General features: G+C 39.3%; 1 long non-coding RNA gene across 1 annotated transcript; it reads right to left on the bottom strand.

Moving 5' to 3' along the window:
• Positions 1-1,585: 1,585 nt before the first annotated feature.
• LOC138686854 (uncharacterized) lies at positions 1,586-20,445 on the bottom strand. The gene is made up of 5 exons (XR_011326176.1): positions 20,203-20,445; positions 19,815-19,861; positions 18,773-18,999; positions 18,236-18,332; positions 1,586-4,590 (listed from the first exon to the last, which is right to left on the bottom strand). It is a non-coding gene; the product is annotated as an uncharacterized lncRNA (long non-coding RNA).
• Between the last annotated feature and the right edge of the window lie 8 nt (positions 20,446-20,453).

The raw sequence follows: 20,453 nt of genomic DNA, 5'->3' as shown, positions 1-20,453 counted from the left end.
AGCCTCGGGGCAGACCTCTGGGTGATTTTCTTAAATAGTTATTTAACCTTAAACAAGGCCTGAACCACATTCAGGAACATGCTAGTTCCTAGCAATAGGACCGTACTGGTCTCAACATCCCAAGGGTATTAAAATTTTCCAAAATTCTCAAACACCATTGTAACTAGACTGGGGAAGAAAGGTGTCTCACCCTTAGGTTGGCTCTCTGAGGAGGAAGGGTGAAAGGTGTAATTATTAATAGCTTCCCACAGATGGGTCCCAAAGTATAGAGGTGACAACAGTGCTGAGTGCAAACACCGGATTAGTCCCACAACAGATAATTTTATTATACCATTAGCCAGTATTACGCAATACATCAAAGCAAAAAACTTAATCCTCCTCCCATGGATGATAAGCAGCAGCACAGGGACTACATACAGCAAGTGAGGTGATACATAACAGAACTCTAAAAACAAGCACCACAACTCTAAGAACTCATAAATCAACATAGTGACCAGTGACTATTAGACCAATGTAATAAATGCTTGTAACAAATTCATTTTAACAAGCTTTGGTTAGGCTTGTCGTTATCTCAACCCTTCGTGCCCCACATTGGGCGCCAAAAGGACTGTCGTGATTTAACCCTAGCCAGCAACTAAGCACCATGCAGCCACTCACTCACTTCCCCACACCCAGTGGGATGGGGGAGGGAATCAGGGGAAAAAAAGTAAAACTTGTGGGTTGAGATAAGAACAATTTAATGGAACAGAAAAGAAGAAAGTAATCATGATAATAGTAAGACTAATAAAATTACAATAGTAATAATAAAAGGATTGGAGTATGCAAGTGATGCACAATGCAATTGCTCACCACCCACCGACCGATGCCCCGTTAGTCCCCGAGCAGCGATTCCTCCCCACCCCTACTCCCCCCAGTTTATATACTAGATGTGACTTCACATGGTATGGAATACCCCATTGGCCACTTTGGGTCAGCTGCCCTGGCTGTGTCCCCTACCAACGTCATGTGCCCCTCCAGCTTTCTTGCTGGCTGGGCATAAGAAGCTGAAAAATCCTTGACTTAGTCTAAACACTACTTAGCAACAACTGAAAACATCAGTGTTATCAACATTCTTCTCATACCGAACTCAAAATCATAGCACTGTACCAGCTACTAGGAAGACAATTAACTCTGTCCCAGCTGAAACCAGGACACACCCTAAGCCCTATGGGGATGGATGACCACAGCAAAGTAGATCGCCTGCGATGCCAGAAACAGTACAGCTGTATTAGTGAGGTGCTTAGCCCAGATTAGTAACCCTCACTAGCTGTTCTATTACACTGAATACATACGTATTTAGAATATCCACTCCTATGCCTGAATTAATACAGCAAGGTTCATATAAGAAGACAGGGCTTGCTGGGTTCTGGCCAGCTGTATGCTGTGTACACACACTGATAGTTTCTCAAAACAAATAAGTAAAAGAAAAGGTGTAGGAGTTCAATATTCAACAGGAACATGCTCCCAGGGTTGCAGATGCACTTGTTGGTGGATTGTTGAAAAGTGGTTCAGCTCAGAACACAAAAGCTTCACACCATCAGTGTCATAGATTTAATATTGTATAACATTTTATTAAAATATATCTCAAAGTTATTTACAAAGGAAGTTATTATCTTCCAAATACTAGCACAACCATGAGAAAACCCTAATGAATACATGATGAGCTTTTCATTCTCTAACTTCTTTACCTATTCACAGCATAGGGAGCCAGAGGACACAGGCTAAACAGTCTGAACACACAGTTCATTCATGGAATATATTTCTTCAAAATTCAGGGAGTATGTTTAATATCCAGGGTCCTTTGGAAATAAATGTATGTGATAATATATTAAAGACAGCATTATAGGACTAAATGAAGATTCTGCAACCATTTCCAGGTATATGAGCACTTATCTTTTAAATTATATATTTTATTACTGGTTTATATTTACACTTAGCTAACACATAGCAATCTTGTTATCAATCTTCTCACCCAAGTAGATATACCTGAACTAAAAACTCATTTTTATAATACTGGTTGTATTTTTCATAAGAATAAGATAGTGTCAAAGGCAGCACCGCTATTTATGCCTATAGCCAAATAACTGCTGTTATTTTCATTTTTTCCAAAATTGTTCATATGAAAATGGCACAACCTGAAACTAGTTAGATAACTAAAAAACTGCCAAAATTTATTTGAAAGGATTTGAATATTTACCATATTATTTATCTCTTTTCCCTAGTTATAGGGAAATTTTACAATACTTAGATAGCAAAAACAGATGAGGGGAAGAGTACAAATCACAAAATTTTTCTGTGTATGGGACCAAAACGTATTCTACTATGGCAGGTTTGTCTGCTTCCTTGGAGGAGGAAAAAAAAAAAACCCACAACCCAAACCAGAAATAAGGGTGAGAAAGCAAAAACTCTTAAAAAATGAGGCTTCAGTCCTTATGGCTTTGACACTATGCTGGCTTTCCCCCAAGATTTCTGTAGAACAGTGTGCGAAGGCAAAATGTTCTGCACTGCTTCTAGGACATACACTTTCCTTTGTCAAGTACACCAGGGCTCGGTAACATACTCACACAGCTAACACATCGTCAGTGTTTAAAGTCAATTCTAAAAAAAATCCACTCACTAAATTGAAGGCAAATCAGTGTTCATGTCTTGAAGAAGATTTGAGTCAAACCTACCTCAATTTAAATCATTGGCTCAGAGAATTCAAACATTTCCATTATGTTTAGAACAGTAAGCCACTCCCTCCAGCAGCCCCTGAAAGAGCCATTTCTTCTCCCTTTCTTCCTTTCCTTTGAAATCAGTTTCTTTCACCATAGGAAACATGCTGGCAAATTGTGAAGTGCAAAGAATTATTAAGATAAGTTAGTGAAAGAGGTGGGAATAGAAATCAGGAACTCTAGGCCTAATTCATGTGCCTTGAGGGTAAAAGAGAATTATATAATACGAGGTTTCCGATATCAAACACCCACTATTATACATTACACAAGAAAATGCCTCTTGGAAATTTTTATGGTAATGCTTTTTCCTTGGTTGGCAATGCCAAGATATCAGCATCTTTCAAAAAATGGAATAAGAAACTACTGTGTATTCCATGCATCTTAATGTTTTGATCTATATAAAGAATTCACTAAGTTTATTATATTATCTACTTGATTTGAAGGGGGAGGAATTAATGAAATGCCAAAATCTAGTGAGGCATGTCTCAAAAACTTACTTACTAAATTACTTGTTCTGTCACTGTAATGATGACATTTGAAAAAGTCTTTACTGAGATCAGAGAACTGATTTTTCATCACAGCAATCTATCTGTGGGAAAAGCAAATTATTGACTATAATCTATATTCAATATACTCTTTCACAACTAGAAAAATACATCAGTAACAGAATCATTTAGAAACAGAAGAAGGTGACAGAAAAGATAGTAATCTCAAAAGCAGCAGCTGCTTCTGGTCATTCAGACTCAGCGTAAAATTAATCTTTATGAGACTTTTGTACTGCACTGAAAAATTTAGAGCACATTATATATAGAAGACTTAGGCAGCAATGGTTTGGATGGTTTTTCTTCCTTTGTTATTATTAGGGTCACGTAAGGCCTTTGGTCTGAAGATAGGTAGGTAGGGAGTTTTCTACTGCCATCTGTTGATGAATTAGGAATAGAATTGAAGTCCACAGGAGAACGAGCCTGCTCCCACCATCCTTTGGTGAGCAAGAGGGAATTGAAGCTTGGAAAAAAGTCAGTCTGCATGGGCTTTCCCCGGGAAGCTCTTCAGGACTCACCAGAAACACATGCAAACTCCCGATGGCATGGAAAGGAAGAAAAGGTTCTGTTTTGTGGTTAGGGCTCTGCTCAAAGGTCATGCGACTGATCCCATCCTGCCACCAAAGGTTGTGCGAGAAAATAATACAGATGTGATTGTAGGAAGGCATCTTTGCAGTAAAAGAGCACTTTGTTAAAGTGGCAGAGGGCAGAAGCAGAAAACCTAATTATGGTTGTTAACATCCAGTCTGACATGTCCTGAAGACTTCAGAAGTTAGCCCAAAAATACAGTGGATCAAACCACTGTTTTAAATATGCATAGTGTCTCACAGTTACTGTATTGCAAAAAAGACAAAGAGAAACATATATATTCATACTCGATATCTGAAGGACAGTGATTCTAGTTGAATAAGAACATTGTTGTTTTGTAGATAGTTTTTGCAAACACACAGACTGAATATGCCTAAATCTGTATTCATTACCAATTTTGGACAGAAATACAATAAGATTAGTACTGCAGTTATGTGGGGTTTTTTTATTATTTTTATAGACATACATTGTTAATACATGATCTTTGCAGAGAATTACAAAAATACTTTCTGTGTTAAAATCTGATTTGTAAGAAAGCACAATTTCTAGAAGAAGCCTAATAGATCTACTTTTTCTGCTTGCTTTCAGCAGCAAGTCAGCTTCTGTAACAGTCTTTCTTCAGTATTCACTGTAACTTGACTTCATATTCATTAGCACTTCTACATTGCTGGGAAGAACATAGTTAATTGTCCATTTCTTTATCTTTTCTGAAAAAAAATGGGAAAGTCTTACATAAACCTTTTTAAAATTTTAACAAGAACTGAGACTAGTAGAAATGTGCCCCAAGTACCAGTTTAATAGCTGCAAGATAGTAGAAAAAGTTGATATCTAGCTTCCACTGCTCATTAATAGAATGAAGTATATTGTGTTATCCTTGAGGGAAGTTTATTAGTTTCTTCTGCTCTCTGCTTCACTGCTGATGTGACAAATATCTCAAGCCTTACTGGCTGGGAACTGGTGATTTACAAAACTCATGGCATGGTAAGTGTTCTTATAAACAACCAGCTAATTTGCTCCTGGGACACTTTTTTGTCCCCAGTTGTTAAAGATTTGGGAGGTTTATAGAAACCAGGTTTCACTTAGTGAAAAAAAAAAAATCTCAAATTAAAATTGAAGTTCTCCTCCTGAAACCCAAATACTTCACATCAAACACAAAGGACTGGCAAATTTGAATCTGGATGATCACTCATTCCGTACTGCAACCTGAAAACTGGTCCCCTTGTGAACTGCTTAGATCATGTGAAGACTTGTTCAATAAAGCACCATCGAGAGACCTAATCTCAGATCTCCAGGATAACACAACCTGCTGACACCAAACTATAACTAGGATCAGGGAATTAAAGAAGTGATATGACAAAGGGATATTGGTTTATCTAATATATTTTACTGTGATTAGAGAGACAAAACACTGGTACCTAGCTTTTCTGGCCTACTGTGTTGTCCTTTTCTCCCCATTTCCCATTTTTTCACACTGCAGTACTTGACTATCTTCTTTCCTTCAGTTTGCTACTGCTGGCAGCACCAGTCTGGGTACAGAGCCTAAGTTAATACATTCATTGAATTATACTCTGTTCTGTGCCTCATCTTTAATGCTGGCACATTTCTCTAGTGAGAGCAGCCTCACTCATTGAGAAACACTGACCTAAAGGACTAAAGTGCAATGGGTGTTTTACTAATTGTTCACATAAATCAGGGGCTGATATATTCTTCTGGAGCTTTCCGGACATAGATTATTGGGTTATTTTATACAATGTTGATATATTTTTCTTTGTTTGATATCTCAGTTCAGTACTTGCATTTGAGTGAACATTGCACGTTAAGAGGCCGAGAGGAGGCATTTTGTTTTTCTAGGCCTTTTAAATGGAGGTTAGACGTCCTTGCAAAGGCCAAGTAGAACTCCAAGAAATGTCCTTCAGATAACTTGACAGAAAGATTACAAGTAAAAGCTTTTGATTTTGAAATTCAAATACAAATTCAATAGTAAAATATGATTATTCAATTTCCTTCAGCTTTTTTCTCCATGAAGATTTTTCTTCCCAATTTGCCTGATATTGAGTCTTTCTAAACTGGTAGCTAAATATTCCCAGAATGTCTAATTCTTTATGTGTTGAAGAACTACAACAGTGAACAGACCAAATTCGGTCACATATTTGAAGCTGCCTTTTATTGTATGTGAGAGGCAGAGTCTTGTAATGTTTTCCTTATTTCCTCTCCCACTACCTCCACAACACAGTAACCTTCACACTGAATGAGAATAGCTGGATACAGCTTCCTGCATGGCTTCTCAATTGCTGGCAATTTACTTGGCCAGATGGGGTTTCTGTGGAGAAATGTGAAGGCTAAGTGTGCCCCTGCAGAGCTCTGGGCTCCTGCTGACTCAGCAAGTGAAGGACATGATCAAATAGTACAACTTCCAACTCTTTTCTTGCGTTCTTTATATCCCCTTCTATCTTCCCTCCTTCCACTCATCCAGGACTGTGCCTGTACTACTATTTCAGGTGACATCCCCCCTCCCCCACCCCCAATTAGGATCTGCAGTAGCTTGAAATTAAGGGAATCTTTACTAGTCTTACTCTAAGTTCCTACAGGGAAAATGTGAAGTTGCAGAGACTGAAGTGAAGCACGAAGCTTTAGCAGACGCATGAAGCAGAAGCAGTGTGTGTGAATAATATGAAACGGTAGCACAGAGCTCTTCAGCCAGGAATGGAGGATAGTGCAGTGTCTGCATATTGTCTCTGTATGAGTAGCAGAGTGAGGCATCAGTTGGTTTCTGCTCTTACCGATACTAGGAAAGCATTAAGAGCAGGAGCAGCAGCTGAGCTATAATTTTTTTTTCCGGAGAAACCTTAAAAAAGACTAAGTGAGGGCAGATATTGAGGGAAATGAGATTTAAGCCCCATTATAAATGGAAATGTCTTCAAATAGAGTAATTTTGAAAATGTGCTGAGGCACCAGTCCATTTAAAAGTCATGGAAACATATTCATTACCCACATTAAAGTAAAGTCCCAGAATACACGCTTACATTTACAACTGATTGACTTCAGAATGCCTTAAATTGGCACACAGGTATTTTTATAAAGGATAGACAGCTCTGGGAAACAAAACACTGTAGAAAGCCAGCCAGTCAAACAAAACACCTTATCAAGAACAGTCTACAAGCAAGTGGGATTCTGGCCACAATATACTTGTACATCAAATACAAGAGTTTGGTGCTCTGACATCCTTCCTTAAAATGGAAATGTGCCTTTTTTTTTTAGAAAGGTATGCTTTTTTCTTCATAAATGTCTCAAGTCCTACGGAACAGCCACAAGATGGGAATATTTTTGTCTCTCTCCAGTTTGCAATCTGATTTAATGAAGAATCACTAACAGAAATCTTACTGTTGTAAAGATAAGACAAGAGCTGAATACTTAAAAGCTTTCTTTTCCTTTTATAAAGAGGAAAATATTATTTTTAAAATAGTATTTCATGACTGATTAGTCCTCAGTCTGGCCCAGAGGCCAGTTTTTTTGAATTGGCAAGTCAGATGTGACAGTGGCCTTGAATGGTTGTTTTGATGAGGGTTCTTATATGTTGAGAAAGCACTATTACATGGGCTGTTCTCAGACTCAGACCTCAAATTTCCAGCATGACTGAGGATCAGTAATGATGTTTCCATTCCTCTACAGGCAGTTAGTTGACGTCTAATCCTTCTTGCTAATTAAAAACAAAACTATTTTCTAAAAAGCTATTATTTCTGCTTTTAAAGTACGCATAACAGGAACAAAAGCAGCCTAAATTATTAGTTCCAAACCTTTCTGCTGATGAATCTAACCTGAGAAAAGTCACCATATTCTATACATAACTGATAAATAATTTGATGTCCTATTGACAGCTGTAGCAGCTTATAGAATTTTACATCTGTCAGCAGTTCCTTGCCAAATATTTTCTTGCTATTATCAGGTAACCATATATATATATATTTACAGATACATACATACAAGCATATGCATATATGTTGGGTAGGAATCTCTGAAATTGGGTCTAGGTAAATCAGTTTATCTGGTATGATTTTCTTTCATTTCCCTCAACAGGAAACTATTCTCAAGGTGCTTTCTTCCTACCTGATATATAACATAGTGGACATGAGGCTCACCGTAAGTTGGAGGAAGGGTAGAATTGTAAATGAGTTTTGCTGGAGGAAAAGGTGGTACAGAAAATGTACGTAATTCTGTAGCCTAATAGTTAAGATACTTAATTGAATATAGGGTGGCTGTATGTCAAATGGCTTTAAATAAGTTTTCAGAAATGTTTGTATGTTTTACGTTACATATTCCTTTGAGAAAAATGGAGATATCCCTAGATGAAGAAAACAGGCTCAGGTCTTCTGTTTCACAGACAGGTATTCCAACCTAACCTAACCTAATCCCAGTGAAGTTACTGACGGCAATTTAACTGGTCATCCAAATCTTTGTTTACAGAACAATGTTTAGTTGTCATTACATCTATGTTGCCTCTCTGGACCTGACCCTTTCTAATTCCTCCCATGGAATCCATTTCATGTCTGAATCTTCTATCTTTGAAGTCTTTCCACTAAATTACATTCCATCTGTGAAGCCTATAAAGCCTTAATCATGCCTTCTAACAAATGTTATCACACTTACATAGTAAAAGATGCCCAGAGAGAAGACTAGAACATTTGGGAACTTCGACCATCTGTGCATCTCCCACTTAGGCTTATTCGAGAGTCCTTCCCCCACCCCAGTTCCTTCTTCTCCGAAGTATTGTATACCAAATGCATTTCCTTTTGTAGAGGTAGGTATCTTCGTTGTCCTCTGTCTGCAACAGAAATTACTATATGCCACACAATTATATCAAAAGGACATTACTAGCGTAAAAAAATTAAATGCTCATTTCATAGTTAGAAAATTACTGAAAGGAAGTTATAGGTGAAATCCCTTGCACTTGTGCAATCTGACATCATCTTTCATTAGAGTCATATTTTTCCCCTCAAGGCCCCTACTTTCTTCATTGTACAGAAGTGACCTTCTCTGAAGTGAAGTCAAGAAGGAAAACAGGGTTTCATAGTGTTAGAACAATGTACTTTAAAGCTGGAGACTGACACTCACTTCCGTCATAGAATTCCCCCGTGATATTAAGTCATAGAAAAAACCATTTTGATTGTGATTTCTCCTATTTCTGAGTTCTTACCTGAAATCCTGAGACTGTTTTGCAGAACAATGAACATGCCCAGTCATACCTTATGTCAGTGAAAGTTTCAGTGTGCACATATAAAAGCTACGTAATTCTAAGTACTCCCCAAAATATGGACGTAAAAGGCTCAAATTTGATATCCTAAATCTGTGGATATTTTTGACCCGCATCTCTGTATTATCTTCCCATTTGTAATACTGGAATCATAACAGTATAATACAGTTCTTCACAAATTAAATAACATTTTTTGGATTTTTTTTTGGCAATGTGGTCATGTACATCATAAAAAAATTCCATTTGATAATTCTGTGCCCAGGATATTATTTGAACAATGTGCAGTAAATAAGGCCTTGAGACAAACACTGAACATGGAAAAAAAAAAATAAATATTTTCTTATTAAGTCCATCCTTACACATTTGTTCTGTGTAATTAAATAAAAATATGTTGTAATTTATTAAAATGTATTTTAAATTATTTATTTAATGCATATTTGTTCATTTTTGTTTAATTAAATCATTTATTTATTTATTTGATTCCAAATTGAAATCCAGTGGAGAAAGAGTATGTGAACATGTAATTAGATTGCAGTCAACTGTCGCAATGGATGATGCAGAGGCATCTGAATTAAGGGTCTGCTGACAGTATTATTCTCATATTTTCTAACTTCTGAGTGTTTGATCTGACAAAACCCGACCAAACAAACTGAAAACAGAACAAAAGTTTAATTAGCAATGTGCTTACCATTATTTACAGAAAGGGCATATTTTATAGTAAATTTCACAGTTATCTTTTGACATCATTGACACTTAGGACAGTCAAAAACCTTTCCTCATCCTTTTCTCTCTATTCAGATCTAACTTTCATCTCTCTGTGTTCAAACATGGCAGCTTCCTGCTCCACATCATTACGTCTCAAAAGAGAGGTCACATAATACCAGAGGAGAGTATTTTCTGGGCAAAGAGCTGAAATTGTCAAGAAAGTATTAGTCAACCACATGTTGGGCTACACTCAATGTGAATGAAATCTTTGGAGAATTTGTTTTCTAAAAATGTAAAGTCCTTACTAATCTTACGTAAAATTCAGTTTTTTAGTGGATTGCAACTTGAACAAACTTGAGTGGATGGATTTTAATATTCAGACAAAATACTCACAAAAGCTAGCCTCTTGAAAGCTCAAGTTCATAGTGAAATGTATAAAAGTCCTGAAATTATTTCAATAAGATTGTCTATAAATTTCATCATGGGAAAAATAGTCTAGCTTCATTATCAGATATCATTGGATCAGTCTGACTCTTTTTAAAAAATTTAACTATAGCTTCAGACCTGGAAAGAAGCTATGTGTTAAAGCTCTGTAAAGTAATAAGCAACTGAAAAAAGGGATATATTATTTGAAGTGTCATGAGTCATAATAGCTGATGTTATCATTCTTACTTATAACTTTCAGAGTAGTAATAATACCAAGTTAAGTCAATAACTTCTTCCAAGAATGACACATTAGATGAAAACTAGAAAACTTTTCTTCTCATTACTTTGCGTTCATGAACTTTTTGGAACTGTAGTAAATCAAATATATCCTCTTTAAATCACACTACAAGTCACGTAGTCTCCCTGAGAAAAAAAAAGTTTAGTACAAAAATGCCAAAATGTTTTTAAAAGAAAAACAAAAGTTAATAAATAAAAGCTTAATAACTTAGTTTAAAAGTAGATTCACCCAGCTGTGTTGATGCTTAGTTTTAAAATTAAATTTGGAACTCCCTCAGCTTTCTGAAATATTTTTTTCTCATTTCTCCCTTATAAAATTTTAATAGTATTTGTTCATAAAATCAAAAAAAACACTTCCCTGTCTTCACTCCCCAATTATTCTATTTCTAATCTTCTCTTTCTAATTCATGTCTCTAAACTTCTCTAAGGTACTTGATAGAAGAATCTTCATGGAATGGTTTATTTTAATATATGGATTTTGCTTGTTCATGAGGGATTTAAAAGATATAGAGAGAGAGATATATACATTCTGTATATTCAGCCAGGTGACATCTGCTAACTGGTAGCATCTCTTTTCATTTGGATTGACCTTTGACATTCTGGACAGCTCTGTTCTTGTAAAATGCCAAACCCATGCATGTTTTCAGTTTCTTTTCACCTGGTTTTCCTTCTGTATGCACTCTTCAGCTCTTTGAAAGTGCTAAGTTCCCTTTGGACAGATATAGCCTCTTTTGTCCTGGAACGATCTACCTACCTTTTCACTCTCATTCTCCTTCCTTTAATACAAAGCATTCAGATGTGCACAGTAACAAAATTTCAGATGAATGATGTAGACAATATGTAGGCAATATGTAGACAAGACAGACACACAGACATGCAGTGGCAAAATAGCAGAATATGCAAATAGTATATCACCTTGTAGACTTTAATGAAGTGGCAGATGTAAACCTTCAGATCTTATTCAGAAAACTGCTAAGAAAGCAATCACTTCACTTTTGTAGAACATGCTATAAATAAGTAAAGAATAAGTAAAATTGTAATTATTTACCTAGATATACTGAAATAAGTTCTACATTTTTTCAGCTTTCAACAAGGATAGTGATGTTGAAATGAGGAAAATGATCAATGAAAGTAAATGTGTGGAAGAAGAATTATCACATCTGAAATGAAATTAATTCAAAGACTACAAAATACACAAAGCAAAAAGTCTTCATAACCTTCACTGCAGAATCCTGAAGGAATTAATACATACATCTGAAAGTCTAGAACAAGGATTCTTAATAAGTATATCAGGATGATCATTTATGGAAAATAGCAAATGGCCTGCCTGTATCTGAGAAGGGAAGCTGAAGCAGAGAAATAAATAGATCTCTCAACACGATTTTTAGATGGTTTTAGAATGCAAAGCTTCAGAGTAAATTTTGAAGCAAAGAATGAGTAACAGCACAGCAGTGCAAAGCAAATTTAATAAAAGCCACCTAAAGGTTTCAAAGAGTAGATGATACCATTTACCTGATACCTTTCCTTAATAATTTATCTTCTAAGCAATGGAAGTGGAGAAGATCTAACCTATCTGGATTTCAAAACAGTTTTTGACACTATCTGATAGGAAAAGTACTGGTTAAGATTGAGAAGACAAAGAATTGACTAATCAGGAGAGGACAACAGATTGTGTTCGGTGTTTGCATCATTACATGGAAGCTGTTAAGGGGTTCTTCATGGGCTGTCTTGCAATAGACCTTTTTGATATTTAAATTAAAGACTAGGTCACAAAAACTTGGAGCATGATGCTGAAATTTGCTGGTAAAACAAGTCTGAGAATCATCAAAATCGTAAAAACATACAGGAAGAATCAGATGACCTTGATGACATCTATAATAGAAATGGGATTGAATTTAATAGATTAAACAAGATTTTCAGCTATAAACTGTGAGTTCATCAGCTGGAAACAACAGACAAAAAGAAAGATCCAGCCAATCTACTAGAGAAGAACTATCAGCCACCAAAATATGATGTAGCTATGAAAAATGCTAATATGGAGTATTAGACAAGGTATTTCTGGGAAAGACAGGAATGTTTAGTGCTATTACATCAGGTAGAATACATCTTCATGATGGAAATCACGAACAATTCCTGTTCTCCATATTGAAGAAAGATTCACTGAAAGCTTCACTAAAAATGGAGTGGAGGCGAAGAGGAAGTCTGTCAGCATGAGATCAGGAATGCAGAACTTAATTCATGAGAGGAAATTGAAAAATCTTGTTATTAGTTTGCAGACAGAACTAAGATGAGAGAAATGCTCTCTGTAAACACATGAATGGGTAAAAAGAGCCTGCGGATGTTTATAGTGATGTGTTGAACTTCAAACATAAGAATTCCATATATATATATAAATATATATCTGTTTAAAAAATATGTTTTTATGCAACATGAGTGCTTGCACTAGTGAAGGATAGGACCTAGCACCCAAGGATCCGCTGCTGGTTTATTCTGAATCATAAACATGATCTCTGTGGTCAGGCAAAATAACATTTACAACACCAAGTGGTTTAAAGGCATTTATTTTTATTAAAATGCACATCATTTTCTTCTTTGCTCATCTGCTTAAGATCTACATGAATGCTTTAAACATCATTCACTCCCTAGGTGCCTAATGCAAAGCTTATTTGTCAAAGTACTTCCATTGACTTCTGTATGCTTGGATTAGGTTCTATATCCTTACCCACCAACCAGCTGCTGCAGGTTTCCAGTTTTATCACAATATTAGACTGCTTTTCTCTTTTTCCATGATCTTAAAAGGCAAAGAAAGAGGTATACTTTGGTTTGCCCTGCCTGTTCTTTAATGTGCTTAGATTGCAGTTATTTCCTGCTGAGCCTTGGATGAGGTTTAGTTTGTTGAAGAGCAACTTTTTAATCATCTCACAGAATGAATGAACTGGAAGATATGTCAGGCTTCTATCAGAAGATGAAAAATGTGGAAACTTATCAGTACCTCTCTTCCTCTAGATATACTATAGGTCATAAAAACCCACTCTGTACAGTACTTATTACTTTTATAAAAGAAGCTAAAACTGTAATTATGCAAAGGATGATCATCAAGAAACTTTGCAAGTAGGCATAAAAGTATGGCTGCCTGTGCATGGCAAAAAGTGCAAAAGAGGCAGAAAGAGAACAAATGATTTCAAAGACAGGCTATGTAATCTTCCCCACAGGAAGGGTGGCTACAACCCCCTCACTGCTATTTTGGAGAATTAAGGTAGCAGTGCAAACTGTTTCAGGAGCAAAGCTGATCAGGGTTGTACCAGCATATAGATCAGTGCATAACAGCCTAAAATATATTTGACTACTGGGTGGACTTGGCTTTATTTTTTTCCTGTTGGTGCTTACAGGATCCTGTTTTATGTGCTATAAGCAGGGCCTTCCCCAGCCTTTAATTCTCATTTTGGCTCTTCGCTATACCTGTGCAGTACATGCATGGATATATATGTTTATGTTTCAATCTAGTTCAGGGAAAGGTCCAAGGGACTCTGCCTCTTCACACATGCTTTCCCTTGCTCACCATTAGCAGTAGATGGTAGCAGGTGAATAGCCCTTACTTTTCTTCAGTGAATAGTCATGCCTCTGTTTGTTAGGGTCAAACAAAGGATTAAGGAAAAAATGGTATGCTTCTGCACTGTACAGCTAAATAAGGGTTATAGCAATATGACCTCTAAGGGTTCTAATGTTTCACTTTTCATATGAAAAGAAATGGCAAGTCTAACATTATAAAATACCTAGTAGAGCAGTTTTAATCATTGCAGAACAAGGCCACATAGACTGTCCAATACAATCAACAGCTTGGTCCTGTTCTAAATTACTTTCCTTGCCACCATATTTACTTCCCTAATTTATAATAACTGTGTATTTATATGACCCTTATTTCAGCTGGAGAGCAATGATTATTTTTGATGAAGTAGACAGAAACATTAAAGCTCCCAAATAAGTAAGTGAGTGTATGTGTAGACTTAAAAATTACATTTTAGGTATAGCCAATAACATATATTGGCATTAACTTACAGAAGGGAATAGAGCGCCACAGAATTCAGTTATCCATAATGGCATTTGAATTTTAATATCAAAGGTTCTACCTCTGAACTCTGCAGAGTTGCCATCTTGCTTGGATATTTTCTCTTCTACTCAACTGGCAGCTGACACAGTAGATTCATGAAGACATGCCAGATCTTTTATACTATCCTGCATTATATTAATAATAAATTAAAGCTGCACAGGATGCACTAGGAATATCAGAAAAAAGATTTTATGATCTGGTGATTCTCATTTAAAAATGAAAAAAAACCTTTAACTCACAGCAAAGATATTTGCAGCATCCTAAAAAAAACCAAAAAAAACCCAAAAAAACAAAAAAACAAACAAACAAAAAAAACCACACAAAAAAAACCCCAACAAACAAAAGGTAGAGCATAGAACTGAAAAAGAATATTAGGTTGAGAAGTCTTCAAGAGTGTGTAGAGGCAAAATGATTTTACAAAGTCTATGTATTCAGTTCTGTACATAAGGGATAGCTGACAGAAATAAGTGGGAACAGGAGCTTGAGAATAACTGTATTTCAATATAACAGTTTAGTATATTTTACAGCTATCCATCAAATTTCATGATACAAGACTTTCCTTTGTATATGTAGTTCTCTGGAACACAAACTTGTTTTAAACTCACTTCAGAATGAGCTTCTTTGACTTTCCAGCAGTCCATCAACTAAAGATTAAATGATTGCCACTTATTCAAAGACAAATATTGAGGTGAATCCAGAATATATTAAAAAAACACAAAAACTATAGAAGTGCAAAACTGTGGTCTGATGAACTTAATCAGGAAAGACACATTTGTTAGTGGCTTGCTGGGTGACTGAGCAGGTCATTGCACTTCCTTTTATCTCATAGGGATAATTCATAAAGCACTTTGAGACCTTCAGTGTCTATTGATATCGACCTTGGAAACATTATATCAAAAAAATCCTACATTATTTCCAAATGTGGTATTCTCTGTTAGTGAATCATATGCATATCAACTATACCCATTTAATATTTTCAGTGACAATGAGCACATTTTTCTTTCTTTGTCAGTGCTACCTGGTTCTCATACATTTCATTTAAATTAAATCCAGCTTTAATTATCTCCCCTGAATGTCTCATTGTATCTCTTTATGCAGAATATATACTAATGATTCATAATTTGCCTCTATTCTTGATAGGAATTCATCCAAACTCACCTTAAATGCTTTCTTTTTTTTCTATAGTTTACTTTGCATTTAGAGAAATTGAACAATAGTTTAATTAAAAAATAAATCTATAAAATAATGGGGCTGGGTGCAGCACTCATTATATCCCTGCAAATCCAGGGAAGCCAGTAGTTGCATATGAAGCATAAATCTAACCAAAATCTGCCTTCCCTCATGAAAATTCATATGCTTTTTTTAAGACCTTTCATTAATTTTTCCTTCTGATTTTAAGCATAGTCTGTCTGTCATTTCTGCATGATTTTGAATGGTTAGATTTTTTGTCAACATCTGGGGAAAAGTCTGTAAAAGACTTTTCATAACAGATTCTATAGAATAATGTCATTTAAAAAAAGCCCTGAAACTTAATAATTGTGATTTGTAAGGAATGTATATACACTGCAAAAATCCTAGTAAACAGAATCACAACCACTTTTTCTAAAAGTTACTTTTCATCATTCTTTATAAATGTGAGGACTCAGAAATGCTGATGGAATCATGCCTACACAAGAACCTTTTATTTTGAACAGACCTCAAATATTACTTTAAGAATAAGCATTTACAATCACATGAGATTTAACCAGTGTTACCCAGCACAGATTATTTTTGCTCTGTCAATAATTTTTGTGGTGTATTATCTAGTTCAAAATTGTCACAGAGAGGATTTAAACAAAGTAACTGGTTCCATGCTTAGCTAGCATTCAGTTAAATAAGCACAGATGTAGTTGTTACCTGCTTAAAAGTAAATCTGTGGTTTCCTTATTTAAACTCTTAAGTGTTAACGTCCATCAGAAAGGCTGTTGCTGCAATGAATAATTTAATCACTTCTGCCTATTACACGCTACTACACAGCAAGCATATTTGCAAAGCTGTGAAAGATGCCGGACAAGTGTCAGCCCTGCCTGTAATTCCGCCGACCGCCCCGTCTATTTACCGCAACGAGCTGAGGGAGCTCTGAAGCGGCCAGCGGGAGGTTGCGGTAGGGAAGGGAGGTGAAGAGATCACAACAGAATTGCACCAGATCAGCACAACGCTTTAGGAAGATGAAAGGTCAACGCGGGCTCAGTGCTGTTGTGGTGTCATTTCATCTGTTTGTCCCTTGGTGGAGTTCTTGAGTTAGTTTCTCCCTCCCGTCAAATGGCTTTAACCGCTTTATGTGGGGTTTTTGTCCTTGTTTCTACCCTGCTTTCGAATTTGCTGTCATGTTTACTGTATTTAACCTTTTCCTCGTATTATTATGAATATGTTACTTTCAAGCCCACCTGATTTTTTTTTTTTTTCCTTCGGGGTCTTCTTCATTCGTGTGCTCGCGCCTGTGCGCACTAATACGTGCTACGTATTTGTTAATGTATAGAGCGGTATAGATCTGTAAATAATCTGTCTCTCTTTAACCCGAGATGGATTCCCACTGCAGATCCCAGAAGTAATCTTCCAGGGAGCGCCACCGACATTCCTAAACTGCGAAAACCAAATCGTCGTCGGCTGGAAGCGCCAACTGCGGACGCGAGTTTGGACTCCGGCGGCAGACAGCGGGCTCCGCCAAGAAATGCAGATAAACTGGCCATTAATTGCATCTGCATATTTTAGTGATGACCCCCGTCTTTCCAATCAACAGCTACAACAACGGCAACAAAGCCCCGCTGCAGAGTATCGGAAAGGGAGCTTGGCGGGGGGGGGGGGGGGGTGCAGAGGAGCTGGGGAAGCTCCCAGGCTGCTTTAGGATTTCCCCACGTACGGCAGGCAGCGAATGTCAGCAAGACGGATTCCTTCCCACACGCAAGATGCCACTTCGGTGGCCTTATCAGATGTTCCCTTTAAGGACACAAACTCTTATTTCCCCTCTGTGTATCTCTCCGGCATCTCGGGCTATTTTATTTATTACAGCCGATTACATTTGTGATGCCGCTTCCCACTTGATCTCTCACCAGATCAGGAGGACAAAAGCCGTGTCGTGTCTGAGAGCGTGTGGGCATCTGGGAGGGGGGAGGGGGGGAGCCGGCCGGGGGGTGGCGGGGACTTACACTGCGCAACAGATTTGACCAAGAGGGCCAAACCTCCCCCGCCTGAAACAGCTGGGCTTGGTGCTACCGACACCCGAACAGCTGTGCGCGCCCCGGCCGCGGGACCCAGAGGCCGGGCTGGCGGCGGGGGGTGCTTCCCCTCTCCCCCCGCACGAAAGAGCGGGATGCGGGGGGGGGGGGGACGACAGGGGATGGGGACGGCCAGCACAGCCCCGTCCCCCTCCCGGCAGCCAGGGCACGTGGAGCGGGAGCAGCGCTGCCATCCACCATGCAGCGCACGTCGGGCCCATTTCCCACGCCGGCCGCCTGCCCTGGGGGAGGAAAGGAGGAGGAGGGGGAGGAAGGGGGAATGATAGGAAAGGGGGGGGGGGGGGGGCCGTTACCTCTGCTCCGAAAAAGGAACCAATCCACTGTGAAGGACGCAGCACTCCCGAGCAGGAAAGACATTGCACATTCAGGGAGAGATTGCATGTGAAGACACTGCAAAAAAAGAAAGAAAGGGAGGGGGGCTGGGGGGCGCAGACCGCATGTGAAAGGCATAGTGTGTATAAGAGAGGCCAGCGAGGGTAGGAAGGGAAGGGGGGGAGCGATTGCACATGGCAAGAGAAAGAAATCACTCATGCGCTTGAAAGAGGCTCTCGCAAAGCAGACCGTAGTAGGAGCAGACATGGGAGACAACGAAGAAGGAGACGCAGACGAGCGGCGAGGTGTCCATGCCGTGCAACAGCCCGGAATCCGATTAAAGTTTATGGCAGGGAGGTTAAAAGTGCTTTCATCCCGCCCCTCCCCTGGCGAATACATTAAGTTTCCTGGCTGCGTTTAAAAGCACAAAGGGAAGGGAACAGCGGGAGCTTCGGGTTGCAATTGTATTGCTAGAGCAGGGAGCCAGTGTAATGCAGTATGCTGGTATTCCTACGTACTGGTATGTCTGGATCTTAGACTGTGGGCAGAATTTCCTCCTCTCGGAGCTCCAGAACAGCGAGGGGGAATTTTGATAAATTCAAGTTGCTTGGCAAATATAATAGGGATTTGGTATTAATCCTACTTAACCCGCTGCGAAGATGCTGAGCTCCCGAGCCCCCCTCCTCCGTCCGGGACTGCGGCGGTGAACACTGAGCCTGCGCCGAGCCGGGCTTTCTCGCTGATGCTGCAGATATAAAGCCGAGTGTCTCCAGCATCGGCGGGGGAGGGTTTTCGTGTTCTGGCCAGGCAGGGAGAGCGGCCGGGGCCGGGGCCGGGGCCGGGGCCGGGGGAGCAACCCCGCAGCCCTCCGGAGCGGCGAGCAGCCACTCGCTCCCCAGCGCCCACTCCGTGAGGCGCGACTCTGCCCCTGTGTGCCTCTGGGCTCCCCAAGGAAAGAGGTGGCAACCTGCCCTCCCTCCCACATTCACTCACCGCCCCAAATGACAAAGACACGCTGTGACCGTTGCTTTGAACCACCTCAACATATCCGGCCGCTTTTCGCTCAAATATGTCATCGCGATGAAAGAGAGACATTTCACTACATTCGCCTGCATGCATCTTTATTCAAAATAACCATTTAAAAAGAGGAATGCACAAACGCACACACAGAACCCGCAACAACTTGTTTTCCCACATGTGTTCTCAGGGGAGAGAGAGCAGCTGGATTCCTGCCTCCCCCTCGCTGCGCACACGCACACACACGCACACGCACACACACACATGCACACACTCGCCGGTTCTCTTCCCGCTGGCTGCTCCACGCTCGCCTGAGCCCTCCCTCTCCCGGCAGCCCCCCCGGAGTCTCTGTCTTTTCCCTCCGGGATCCGAGCGGAGAGGACAGGTACCGGAGCCAGGCATCACCCAGGGCGCAGGGGCAGGGGCACACAAAAGCCATAGGCGATTAAATGGCGCAAAGTCAAAAGGAGAGGCGAACTAGGGACGCTAGAATAAACAAAGTTGAGCAGAGAGCTTTAACATTAAAGTTTATTTCCCACTTACCCAGGTAGGTGACGCTACATTTTAGCAATCATCGAAGCAGCAAGTCTCTGTTCGGAAATAAATCTGTTACTTCTCTACATGTGTTTATTCTACTAACCCTCTCGCCCCCTTCCTGATCATCTTCTCCGAGGGATTTTTTTTTTTTTTTTCCCTCCCAGGAAACCCACAAACACGCTGAAAAGACACATTCAAATCATGGTAATGGGAAGAACATGAACACAAAGACCAAAAGGCTCAAACAGCACTGGGAACAGGACGAAAGTCTGAGATCTAAGGCACCCCCCCTTCCTCCCCGGAGTTTTATGCAGTTACAGTGACTGCAGCTATTTCACAAAAGCACCGACACAACAGGGGAAGGTGGGAATCTGTGCGAAACGAGTTTTCTTACCAGCGTGATTCCGCAAAATGCAGAGCCCCGAACGTGCACCAGCTCTGCCTAAAAGAAAAGCGAATAAATATTTGCTTTAAAAATCGTTGCTCGGTTCACAGTCTACAGCGGAGGTGGGGAGGGAAAGGCTAAGAGAGAATCACTACAGATCACGGGTTTGAGAAGGCAACAGCAGCAACACTCGGGCGTGTAACGAGGATCGGTTTTGAGGACTGAACTGGTGTTTTGCGATGAGCAGCTATCCCGCTTGC

Source organism: Haliaeetus albicilla, chromosome 1, assembly GCF_947461875.1.
Source record: "Haliaeetus albicilla chromosome 1, bHalAlb1.1, whole genome shotgun sequence".
Lineage (NCBI taxonomy): Eukaryota > Metazoa > Chordata > Aves > Accipitriformes > Accipitridae > Haliaeetus > Haliaeetus albicilla.
This window is presented reverse-complemented; position numbering and strand designations above follow the sequence as displayed.